Source organism: Oncorhynchus nerka, linkage group LG14 (genome assembly GCF_034236695.1).
Source record: "Oncorhynchus nerka isolate Pitt River linkage group LG14, Oner_Uvic_2.0, whole genome shotgun sequence".
Taxonomy (NCBI): domain Eukaryota; kingdom Metazoa; phylum Chordata; class Actinopteri; order Salmoniformes; family Salmonidae; genus Oncorhynchus; species Oncorhynchus nerka.
This window is the reverse complement of record NC_088409.1, coordinates 37,253,384-37,267,267: the sequence shown is the minus strand read 5'-3', so window position 1 is coordinate 37,267,267 and position 13,884 is coordinate 37,253,384. Positions and strand designations below refer to the sequence as shown.

General features: G+C 42.9%; 1 pseudogene; it reads right to left on the bottom strand.

The window, feature by feature from the left end:
- Window positions 1–1,666: 1,666 nt before the first annotated feature.
- LOC135559544 (metalloreductase STEAP4-like) lies at window positions 1,667–13,150 on the bottom strand (annotated as a pseudogene).
- Window positions 13,151–13,884: the final 734 nt, after the last annotated feature.

Sequence of the window (13,884 nt, the reverse complement as noted above, 5' to 3'; positions counted from 1 at the left end):
CAGTTTTGTCTTGAAGAATGGGAAACAATCCCAGTGGCTAGATGTGTCAAGCTAATGGAGACATATTCCAAGAGACTTGCAGCTATAATTGCTGCAAAAGGTGGCTACAAAGTATTGACATTGGGGGGGTGAATAGTTATGCAAGCTCAAGTTTTCAGTTTATTTGTCTTATTTCTTGTTTGTTTCACAATAAAAATTATTTTGCATCTTCAAAGTGGTAGGCATGTTGTGTAAATAAAAATATTTATTCAGCCACCAATTGTGCAAGTTCTCCCACTTAAAAAGATGAGAGAGGCCTGTAATTTTCATCATAGGTACACTTCAACTATGACAGACAAAATGAGAAAAGAAAATCCAGAAAATAACATTGTAGGATTTTTAATTAATTAATTTGCAAATTATGGTGGAAAATTAGTATTTGGTCACCTACAAACAAGCAAGATTTCTGGCTCTCACAGACCTGTAACTTCTTCTTTAAGAGGCTCCTCTGTCCTCCACTCGTTACCTGTACTAATGGCACCTGTTTGAACTTGTTATCAGTATAAAAGACACCTGTCCACAACCTCAAACAGTCACACTCTAAACTCCACTATGGCCAAGACCAAAGAGCTGTCAAAGGACACCAGAAACAAAATTGTAGTCTTTTCAGTCTTCCCAGCACCAGGCTGGGAAGACTGAATCTGCAATAGGTAAGCAGCTTGGTTTGAGCTGCCAGTCAGCCAGGAGCCTCCAGAGCCGCCAGCCAGCCAGGAGCCGCCAGAGCCGTCATTCAGCCAGGAGCCCCCAGAGCCGTCAGCCAGCCAGGAGCCTCCAGAGCCGTCAGCCAGCCAGGAGCCACCAGAGCCGTCAGCCAGCCAGGAGCTGCCAGAGCCTTCAGTCAGCCAGGAGCTGCCAGAGCCGTCCTTTACTGCCGGACTCTCCCGTCCATCAGGGCGGTGAAAGTGCATGGTGATGAGCTCGATGCTCATTTCCAAGAAATATTAATGGTTTTATTCTGTTAATATGATGATTGATGCGCTTGGTTGCCGTTTGACAAATACAAATACTCTTCTGTCCATAATAATCTCATCATGTAGGCTATACCCTAGCTGTACCTGCGAGCTGTTAAATCGGAGTTGAAAATGGAATGGAAACACATTTAAATTATTTTTTATTTGGTGCATAGGAATTTAACCACAGAATTTGTGTTATGTGGACTAGATCATCAAGCACAACATTTGACCCACAAGTCAATTTGATGGAAACATCTCTGGTGGGAAAATGCATATTTTGCAATAAAAATAATTATTCCAAAAGATCCCACTTGTCAGACACTGGTTGAATCAACATTGTTTCCACATTGTTCCTGTGTTTTTAATGTTGGTACAAGCTGTTTCTGGGAATATGTCTTTCTGCGTGCACCTAAAAGTGAATCTATGTATTTAGGTATTTGGCATCTACACAAACAGCCAGCTATATCCACCACAAATGGAAGTGCTCCCCATAACAGAAGACACTGTGGGCCACTCTGTCTATCTAGTGATGAAAGGGAAGCCTGTTGCTGGGTTTCAGAGAGTCTGTTTTCTGGAGGAAATAATAACACTCTGCCCCAGAGAGGATCACACTGATAGATGTGTTTTTATGTGTCTGACCTGCCCCTGGAGATGTATGAGACAGACACAAAATATACATTTAAAAACGTTTATATGTCTCTGAAACCTGTGTTTTATCTGGGGATAACTGTACAGTCAATCAAAGAAAAGAGAGGATGTACAGTAAGAGAGAGGATATAAGAGAGAAAAAGCTTTCACCATTCTCTTTACGTAAGAGAGAAAACTCATGTCTGATTAACATACGGTTGAAAATATATGCATTAAATGCAACAATGTTTACAGTATAATACAAAAATAAATATGACTGCATATCAATGAAATGTTATTGTTGGTTTTTGATCCCAGAAACATGGCAAACGATGATTGAATGGTAGCCAACCTCTGAGGGTACAATAGCAAAGAAATTAGAGTTCATGCCTCAAAGACAAAGCTGTCATCACACTGAGGGTGTTATTTTGTGTGTGTCTGTGTGTGTGTCCTCTAAGGTATCAGTGGTTGGCTGTCTTTAGGGTTCCTCTGATCTGCCCCCCTCTCCCATCCCTGGCGTATGCGGGTGATGGTTCGGTCCACACAGGGTGTGATGAGCAGCAGCTTGAGTAGCAGCACCACAGAGGGAAGTACCAGACACAGCATGTAGCCCGGTGGGGTGTACCACTTGTAGGTGGAGGAACTCAGGAATCTGTTCCAGCCGTACAGGTAGGTGTGCGCCGTACACAACAGCAGAGTCAGGTGACCCAGCTTGGACTGGTAGGGGAGAAAAGAACACATAAACACATGAACCACACACACACACGCGCCAGGTACGTGCACAGATAGAGGTCTAAGGAAGTTTGAGCACCTGCTTTTTTGCTTTCCTATGAGAAAATAGGAAAGCAAATGTCTATTTAGGAAAGCATATGTCTATTTTCTCTGTTGCTATTTAAATTAATTGCCCATCAAACTAGCTAATTTCTCATTTTTTTATTTTGGAAAATGTCCCCTCCCTACCATTCTGCCCCCAGTAGGCCTGAGGCTGATGTTAACAGCAGAACATACTCCAATCACAGGTAAAGTCTAGTTAGATTGTTTCAACAGAATAACTAACTAACTAGCTAGCTAACTAGCTCCTTCTACATTCACTATGATCAGCTGAAAGCCCACCCCTCATTGCCCTCTCTCTAAGCAGTAGGCTATAAGCTTGCTTACAGTGGCGTTAGTGGGATTTGCATAAAATAAAGGTCTACTCTATACTTTTCTATGGGGGGCTTTTTTCACTTTGAGCACGTCCCATCCAAAGGTCTGTGTATGGCCCTGACACACGCACAAGCACACCCAAACTCACACACTTTTGACAATTATCTTAAATATATAGTTTAGCTTTAGGATAGCCTATTGGACATGCACACGTTTATCCCAGATAGGGCTAATAACACTCTGGGTATTGGAGCTGTGCAAGAAGAAGCCTGGAGAAACCTCGGAAACAGGCTGGCCAGATACATCTCCCTTAATTGACCCTTAGCTAAGCTTCACCCCAGAATATTAGGCAACCAATCGCAGTGCTCCGTTGGATAGTGTTTTTTCTCCAATTTATGCTTTGGCCACAAATACTGGTATAGGATGAGTCAACAACCTTATCTACCATAATTGCTGGACTATTAAGCGCACCTGAATATAAACCGCACCCACTGAATTATTTAAAAATATGTATTTTGTACATAAATAAGCCGCACGTGTCTATGAGCCGCAGGTGCCTACCGGTACATTGAAACAAATGAACTTTACACAGCCTTTAAACGAAACACGGCTTATAACAAAAATTAAACAGTGGCCTACCAAGAAAGTCATTGGTCACTATCTTCCTCCTCCTGTGCACTGAAACCACTGAAGCCATCTCCTTCGGTGTCGGAGTTGAATAGCCTCAGAATTGCTTCATCCGATGTTGGATCGTTTTCATTGTCGCTCTCGTCACTTTCATCCGGAGGCAAATACCCCGCTGAGCTCATGCTGGCCTTCAACATGCAGTAGTCCAGCCTTTCGAAACCCGTTGATGATAGTGGATTTTTTGACAATGCTCCACGCTGTCAGGACCCACTGGCAGACTTGACCATATGTTGCTCTTCGCATGCGGCCCGTTTTAGTGAAGGATTTCTCCCCACTTGTCATCCAAGCCTCCCACTGAACAAGGAGCGCCACCTTAAATGCACGATTTACACTGATGTCGAGTGGCTGCAAATACTTTGGGCCATCTGCTTTTCTTCCCTCTGAAAGCTGTTGTTGTCTTTTTGCACTGAGTCAGTTCCTCACGCTGCTTTCCAACGTCTTATCATCGACTCATTAAGGCCAAGTTCCCGTGCAGAAGCTCTATTTCCTTTTCCAACAGCCAGATCGATCGCCTTCAACTTGAAAGCTGCATCATATGCATTTCTCCGTGTCTTTGCCATGATGAGGGTGACAAAATTACTACCGTAATCAGAATGATGGGAAGTTTGAGCGCGCTCGATTTACGTCACATTATGTGACGGTGCTCAGTTTTTTGGCGGCATCAATCTTGTGAAAGCGGGAAAAATCAATAAATTAGCCGTGTCATTGTATAAACCGCGAGGTTCAAAGCGTGGGAATAAAGTAGCGGCTTATAGTCCGGAAATTACGTCAGTTAAGAGTTAACAGAACATCAACTTTTAAAAGTGAGATTTTCACTGGACAGTTACTTTAAAACACAATTTAAGATCATCTAATTTCTCCAATGGTGGTATGAACAGGGAGTTGGACTTCCTGGAAAATTAGTGCCCAAGTTTGCTAAGTAATGAAGGGGACGTGGCTTAGCGAAGGGGCAATCGTTGTATAATTTAACTATGATCAAATATGGAACTGACCTTCACAGAGACAGACCTCCAGAGGTGGGACCAAGTCATTGTTTAACAAGTCACAAGTAAGTCTCAAGTCTTAGCACTCAAGTCCCAAGTCAAGTCCCAAGCCAAGACCGACAAGGCTCAAGTCCTAAACTTTGAGTTTCGAGTCCTAAACAAGTCATGATGTGCTCTTCACCAAATGTAATACCATTTCATATTTTTAACAAGAGTAATAGTTAGTATATTACAATACGCAAATCATGAATGCTTTAAAAAATATATATATTTATTACTTTCCATGGAAATACATGGGTTGCCATTAGAAAGTCCCCCCCCACATTGCGATCAACTATCGAGGATCACTATGGGACCCAACCTTACCACACACACACACACACACACACACACACACACACACACACACACACCCTCTCTCTGTGTGGTTACAGTAGGCTAACATATGTCAATGGTTTTAGGAACAGCAGTAACATCAGGCAGGATTTAGGCTACCAACTGCCAAGTTGGTGCTCAATCTTGGGTGCAATGAACATGTTCCCACACTGACTGACTGTGTGGAGGCTCATTGATTTAACGTTACGTTAGCCTACATGCTACACTAGCAAAGTTATAAATTATATAGCTGTCGTCTATATTAGCCACGACTTACCGTTCTTTGTGCAACTTCAAATGTTGAACAAAGTTGTTGTGCCTCCGTCTGTAATATTCTTCCCGCATGTTTTGCAAGTTGCAATCTGTTTTTTGTTGATACAGCGTCGTCTTTATATCCAAAAACTAATCATTTTGGGTATCATCTTTCCAGGGGCTCCATCTGAATTCACCCGCCAACATTCCTCTGCACTGCCACGCGCAACTTTTTATCAACTGGCACAATTTGATTGGCTGCTGTCCGATACAAACTTTAATCTGTTAAGTGAAGAGTTGATGCACTGCACACTTTTTTTAATAGCATAATGTTTAATATTTGGGCTTGGGGAGGGTATCAAGTCAGTTTGAGTCAAAAGGCTCAAGTCCAAGTCAAGTCACGAGTCATTGGTGTTAAAGTCAAAGTCGAGTTGCAAGTCATCATATTTGTTACTCGAGTCTGACTCGAGTCCAAGTCATGTGACTCGAGTCCACACCTCTGCAGACCTCTGGCCTACCTTAACAGACACACACATACACACACGTGCACACACACACACACAGACAGAGGCGTCGTGCCAATATGCACACCACAGATTTGTCCTGTTTAAACATTTTTAATAATATAGGTTCTCTGTAATACTACAGTGCCTCCTAGCAATTTTAGGTTCCCAATCTCACAACCTCATTTATAGCCACCAATAAGTTATTTCAGGCTATCAATCAAGTTAGTGTAGCTAGCTTGTCTAACTATCTTAGCTGGCACACCTGCTGGCAAGGTTTCACCCGGATTTGAGCAGAGATGCAGAGAAACATGTTGTTTCTTAAAAAAAAGACTCACCAGTCAGACAGCTCAACAGGTATGCTTAGATATCTTTTACATATAATTAAGTATAATGATTATGGTTCCTGATTACAGGAAACATCTGTTTCAGATGTTTGAAAAATGCAAAATTCTCCAACTTCAGACCCCCAGTCCGGACCATCACCAAGCCGTCCTCAGACACTGTAATTTGTGCCCCCTCAAATTTGGGGGGCAGATGATGCCCCTGCACATACATCTCTAGGTGAGTTCTCCTGGCCTGTTCTAATATATTCCTCCAAAATTATATCTGATGAATAACTTAACATTTAAATCACTGCACCAATTTGAGGGGAATTAATGAATTAGAGAATGATCCGGAGTTTCTCCTTATTATCCCCAGCACATAACATCTGGCTTGTCTGCTGAAAATCAGATGACTTTCCTGGAGTTCTATTGCATTCTGACCTGGATGTTGGCTCTGCACCCCGCATGAATACTTCAATAGGGGAAACACCGAAGGAGATTAGTGTACTAATTAGGGCTGGTAATTGCCAGGGACCTCACGATACGATATTATCACGATACTTAGGTGCGATACAATAGGTATTGCAATTCTCACGATTCTATGTATATTATGATTCGATACATCAATTTTATTGCAATTTGATGTTGACATATTGTTCACTATATGTCTGCTGCAGAGAGACAAGAGAGAGCATGAGAAAACGTTTTTTAGCAGTCATGGAAATAAAAGGGCTGAAAACATTGTCTCACTATTTCAAAAGAAGATGAGAACAATCTATAGGATTACAAATACTAGCGGTACAGCCGACTAGCGCTAGCTAACGCTACCTAGCAACAAGAAAAGGGGGAGTGCATGGTTACAAATCAATACTTGGAGTCAAAGTATCAATATACTGTAGTCCAAAATAATATTGCGATATTTAACTGTATCGATAACTCCACCGCTAGTAAAAATGGGCAGAAAATGAGTGCCTCGCAAGTGTGTCTGGCCTAAACATTCAGTGTGACCAGTCCTGGTGATCTCACCTGTACGAAGCTGAACTCCCTCCAGCTGAGAGCGTTAATGACGGAGGGAAGAGATGTGATTCCCAATAGGACGTACATGCCAAATCCCAGAATTCCCAGGGACAAGTAGGAGTCGTCATGCCAGGCCGTTGTAGTATCAAACATTGTGGTCCTGTTCTCTCTGATCTGGGGGAGAGAGACCGAGAGAGAGAGCAAGAGAGAGAAGAGAAAAAATGTGAGAAAGAGGAAGCGTGAGAGCAAGGGAGAGGCGTAAATCCAGTATAATCAAAACCAGTGCCTGAATCCTGCTATATACTGTAGGTGTGTGTTCAATGTACAGATATATGATCTTAATATGACCAGTATTGTGTCACAGCAAAATAATCCTGCAGCAACAGGATTTTAATGTTTTGTCCATTTACACTTTTCCGCCAATGTAATGTTACTTGATTGGTGGCTAGGCTATTAGCTGGCCAAAATTAGGCTACCTGAAAAGTGCAACACTGTTAAGACATGCTCCGGAACTTAGGTGTTTTTAAAACCTCCTGCTTTGGGCTGGATGTCTCAATGTGTAGTTCATACATTCATAATCAATGAGCAAAATTACTTTCTTACTGTACCACAATTAGCCACAAAATACTTAGTTTGAAAGCGACTGTTTTCTTGAAGCTGTACAACGCCATTTTCCCTACATTTCCCCCATATGGGCCAGTCCCTTAGCAATTCAAGTTTTAGCCAAAGAGCTTCAGCCCCTCACATTTGAGTGACAGCTAGCAAGAAACTTGCCCAGCATCATCCAATTAGGTTGCAGGGTGGGCCCAACGGCTCAGTGCCCACAGTAGAGAGAGAGCGAAACCAATGACGTGGTGCACATATCTGCACAAATGTGACACGTTTTTGGGGACCACTTTTGGCTCGTGAGTGCTACTTTCAGGACTACTAGCTAAAAAGTATACTTTGTATATATTTTGTCTATTCAATGTTCACTGTTTTGAAAGTGTTTAATTTGGCGTTACAGCTAGGTAGGTGTTCTTACCAGAGAGACAGTGTGTTCAGTGACCCAGAACATCACAGAGTACCTGAGAACAAAATCAATACTTTCTTTACTAAAAACTAAAGGAAGATACATGCCACTGTGTGCGTGTGTGTGTGTTTGCTCCACTGACCGTATGGGTATGATCAGTGTATAGAGCACGTGCAGAAAGGCGAACCCCAACGACAGTAGACCCAGCTGTTTCCTGCACAGCATCCAGCGATCCAGCCAATCAGGGAAGCGCCTGATGTTAAACATACATAAACACTTATAATCAACATAAATACATATGCAACCTTGTGTAAACATACATGCATGCAAACACACTCACATACACACAGAGGTCTGACCTGTACTTGGTGCCTCTGTAGAGCTGCAGGAAGGAAGCCAGGACACCAGGCAGGTAACAGAGAGACAGCATGATCAGAGACACGATGGGACACACCTGGAGAGAACACACACACATCTTGAACAGCTGGTAACACACACAGAAACAAACAGAACACAAACACTCAGAGGTCCTGTGGGCCAGTACCTGGTTGGCCAGTGAGACCATGATTCTGAAGGAGATGTCTTCGCCCTGGGTGACGTATGCATAGATGACGTATCTGACCAGTAGGTAGAAGAAGAAGGCAGCACTGAGGCCAATAGAGATGCGCAGGGGGAGCCTCCACTGGGGGAACAGCCGTAGGGGGGAAGTCCTCCAGCTCCCGGGCCACTGAGAGAAATCCCTGGTCCAGGGCACTGAAACCCAGCTTGGTGGCTACCGCTATCACCGCCTGCTTGGCCTCCACACTTTCCCCGCAGATATACACCTAACATATATTTATGCACATACAGCGGGGTCCAAAATCATTGACACCCTTGATAAAGATGAACAAAAATGCCTGTACAATATAAATCATTCAAACACTGAGCTACATTGTATGCTCCAAAAAAAAGGGAAATTATATTATTTTGTACTAATACAATTCCTGAGAGAAATATATTTTGTTTAACAAGTAATAAAAAAATCTCAAAAGGTATGGGTCAAAATGATTGACAACCCTGTTATCAATACTTTTCAATAGCTCACTTTGCGAGGATAACAACACTGAGTCTTTTTCTAAAATGATATAAAAATGACTGGAGTTTGTTTAACGGCATTGGTACTTGGATTGGGACAGGTGCTTTTGTCAGATGACATGACAGAGCTCCTTGACCGAGCATGACAGTTGTGGATTTGGTGTTGAAAAACAGAAGGGGCATCCAGCCTGGAGGAGAGGTGCCAAGGCTGCGCACCAGAGCTCCAGTGCTCCCCACAGCCCGGTCCATCCGGTGCCTCCTCCATGCACCAGGCCTCCTGTAGGTCTCCCCAGCCTGGTGGGCCCTGTGGCAGCCTCACGCACCAGGCTGTCTCTGTCTCCTCCCTGCAGGTGCTCCCGCCTGTCCGGCGCTGCCCGGAGTCTCCCGCCTGCCAGGCGCTGCCGGATTCTCCCGCTCTCCGGCGCTGCCGGGATTCTCCCGCCTGCCCGGCAGGCGGAATCTCCGTCCATTCGGACCCGTGGCTTGGGTCCCCAGTCCGAGGTCGGCGACGAGGGTCGCTGTTTTTAAGAGGCCACGGAGGCGGAGAAAGAGGCGGAGAAAAACTATGGTGAAGTGGGGTCCAGTCCCCACCACCACGGACACCACGGACAGACGCCCACCCAGACCCTCCCCTATAGGTTCAGGTTTTGCGGCCGGAGTCTGCACCTTTGGGGGGGGGGGGTACTGTCACGTTCTGACCTTAGTTCCTTTGTTTTGTCTTTATTTTAGTATGGTCAGGACGTGAGTTGGGGTAGGCAGTCTGTTTGTTTTTTTATGTTGGTTTCTGTGTTCGGCCTAGTATGGTTCTCAATCAGAGGCAGGTGTCGTTAGTTGTCTCTGATTGAGATTCATACTTAGGTAGCCTTTTTCCACCTGTGTTTCGTGGGTGTTTATTTTTCCGTGTTAGTGTTTGTGCCACACGGGACTGTTTCGGTTTTGATTACTTCACGTTTATTGTTTTGTTCAGTGTTCGTTATTCATTAAAAAACTAAAAACACACGCTGCGCATTGGTCCTCCGATCCTTCATACTACTCCACTTCGTCAGAAGGAGGACGAAAACCCTTACATTAGCGAAATACCTGGTTTCCTATGCCAGGATGTCATCAAGTGGATCTTCCAACGAGACAATGACCCCAAACACTAATAAAAATCCACAAAGAAATTGTTAATTGGCCCAAAAGAATTGCTCTGAATGTGTTCTCCAACTCATTAAACACGTTAGAAAAAGGCTCAGTGTCTTTATCCTCACAAGGGAAGGTGCTAGAGTATTAAAAACAGAGGTGCCAATAAAATTGTTTTATTATTAATTTCTCTGAGCAATTGTATTAGTATAAAATAATATCATTTCCCAAGAAAATGTGCATTGATGATAGCTCAGTAATTGAATGATTTATTTTCAACAGTCTTTTTGCCATTTTTTTGCTCAAGGGTCCCAATAAATATTGAATTGTTGGTATTTGTACTAATTCAACTAACTGTTGTGGTTTATATTCGGCGGCAAAACAAATAAATATTTTTTATTTTCAAATAACTCAAATATTATTTGGTTTTCTGAGAGCTGAATTTGAATATATTATATATTATTATAATATTGCCTTTGAAAACTATATTTAACTACCCAAAGAATTTGAAAAGCTGGTATTTTCAAATAAAATACAAAAGAATATTCCCAGGTCTGTGTGTGTGTGTGTGTGTGTGTGTGTGTGTGTGTGTGTGTGTGTGTGTGTGTGTGTGTGTGTGTGTGTGTGTGTGTGTGTGTGTGTGTGTGTGTGTGTGTGTGTGTGTGTGTGCAAGCAGAGGATGCACAATACCGGTTTCTAGCTCCAGAATGAAGATGTTCGTATTTAGCACAGAGGAGTCAAAATGTACAGTGTTCCACCCCTTTGACTTTCTCCCCATTTTGTTATGTTACAACCTGCATTTGGTATGGATTAAATTGAGATTATGTGTCACTGGCCTACACACAATACCCCATAATGTCAAAGTGGAATTGTGTTTTTAGAAATTTAAAAAAATGTATACAAAATGAAAACCTAAATTGTGTTGAGTCAATAAATTATGGCAAGCCTTAACAAGTTTAGGAGTAAATATGTGCTTAACAAGTCACATAATAAGTTGCATGAACTCACTCTCTTGCAATAATAATGTTTAACATGATTTTTGAATGACTACCTCATCTCTGTAACACACACATATAATTATCTGTAAGGTCCCTCAGTCAAGTTCGGTAGAGGAGGAATAATGGTCTGCGGATGTTTTCATGGTTCGGGCTAATGCTTTCAGCATACAATGACATTCTAGATGATTCTGTGCTTCCAACATTATGGCAAAAGTTTGGGGAAGGCCCTTTGCTGTTTCAGTATGACAATGCCCCTGTGCACAAAGCGAGGTCCATAAAGAAATGGTTTGTCGAAGATCTGTGTGGAAGAACTTGACTGGCCTGCACAGAGCCCTGACCTCAACCCCATGGAACACCTTTGGGATAATTTGGAATGCCAACTGCAAGCCAGGCCTAAACGTCCAACATCAGTGCTCATCCTCACTAATGCTATTGTGGCTGAATGAAAGTAAATCCCAGTAGCAATGTTCCAGCATCTAGTGGAAAGCCTTCCCAGAAGAGTGGAGGCTGGTATAGCAGCAAAGGATAGACCAACTCCATATTAATGCCCATAATTTTGGAATGAGATGTTCGATGAGCAGGTGTCCACATACTTTTGGTCATGTAGTGTACAGTATATAGACTTGAAACGAGTAGCCAATTGGTTTCATGGGCATGGCTTAAACCTCGGTGTGTACCTGTCTGTTGGCATCTGAAGGTCCATTCTGCAGACTCCAGGCAGACAGGGTGTTGAAGCCTTTAACCACCTCAGCTCCAGGAACCAGACTGTTCAGGTACATTTAACCACATTTACATTATATCAACATAGAAAAACATCCCTAATTAACAAAATAACATACACATAATAACAACCTGTACTGTATAGCTCTCACCTTTGCAGGTACTCTGCGTTGGCCTCTGGGTACTGATTCTTCCTCAGGTTGTTACTGAGGTCCACCAACACCTGCAATTCAACATGGCACTGCTTCATACAATATCTTTGCTAAATACACTGGAATATACATTCTATTGGCTAAATACACTGGGACACAGAATATATTGGCTAAATACACTGGGACATACATTATGTTAGCCAAATATACAGTTACATACTGACAAAACAGATATTCATACATATAGCAGAAGTAATAAAACATATATGCTACCTTTCCCTTCAGCTGATTGGCCAGTGGTACCAGGAAGTCGTAGTGTTCTCTCTGGACAGCGATGAAGATCAGATGGGCTGACTGGGAAGCTGCAGCATGACCCAGGACCTGCATATACATCATCAACATATTGATATACACTTAAACACAAATACAGTATATTAACATATACTCCCTCAAACATAAAGAAATATATTGAAATACATTTTCAACAAAGTAAAACACATATCCACATTTAACATATCAGCACATAAAACCAGATCTACTTTATTTTGTACCTGTGCTCCGTGGGGTAGGAGGCTGCTGCTGCTGTGGGGCCGTCGGCTGCCGAACACCACACCGTACCCCGCCTGCAGCAGACGCAGGCCCAGAGAGCGCCCCAGGTCCCCCGTCCCAAACACACACACCCTCTCACTCTCAGGTGGGGCAGGGACAGCCTCCATCATCGGAGACAGGGACATACACTCACTCTTCTCCTCACTCCTCTCCTGACCCGTCATGCCTGAACAGAGACAGGCAAAGACCTCCTTGAGTCGTAGATAGAATCAACAGAAAGTGTCAAAAGACCAAAGAGTTTAAAATAGCTTCCTGAAGTTTCAATCACAGAAAAAGTACATTCACATAAATGGAGCTCGCAGGATGAACGTCCCTTTCACTTCGCTAAATTCTTCAGCAGACACCTCTAGATAGAGTTACAGTACTGTCCAGACAGAGCACTGTCAATCAATGCTAGGACAGCTTACTGTAGTTGAAATCCTGCAATGAAATGTTTTCTGCATTACATGTCCCAAAACAATAGTCTTCAGAGTTGGAGCAGATCCTCTGAGTTACTCAGATTAAAGTCCTGACTGACTGACTGAGATACTACAGACTCTATTTGTGTCTGTGCTCCTGGTCTGAGGAGGGAAGGGATTAGTCTCTCTGCCAAGCTGGAAACTTTGTTGGAAGAGGAGCGTGTGTGTGTGTGTGTGTGTGTGTGTGTGTGTGTGTGTGTGTGTGTGTGTGTGTGTGTGTGTGTGTGTGTGTGTGTGTGTGTGTGTGTATGACAGCCCATGACACTCACTCTGTAGTGTCTCTGAGGAGAGGCCAGTGGTTTCTGGGAAGTAGGAAGTTTGCATAATAGTGGAATAGTCTGTGCTCTATCATGCAGAAATATTAACATTAAATACATATTCAAAACAGTGTGTACTTTGCAACAAGAGTTTACTAAATGTCATACGAGCACATGTCCTTTCACAGTTCAGGACAATAACACAACAGCTGATGCACTTTGGTTTGTTGTAATTGTACCTTACCTCAGTTGGCTTTTGTTCAAAGATGTGACAACATTCCATTGTGTGCAACTATAAGCTTGTAACTCCAAAAATCACAGAATGTGAAATACCAGAAGAACTGTGTCACATCACCATGAACAGCGTTTCCCAAATAAAGCAGTTGGTCACGTTGAGTTCCAATGTTTCTTTAAACACTGGTTTCATCACAGCAAGAGCAATCTAAATGCTTGAGGTGGATCAGAGCAGAGAATAATTAGTGAACCCAAGCTTTAGACTGGGCTTAGTTTACAGTCACCCCACCCCCTCGCTCATCTTATACAACTACTGCTGTACACACCTTTCCTATTCACA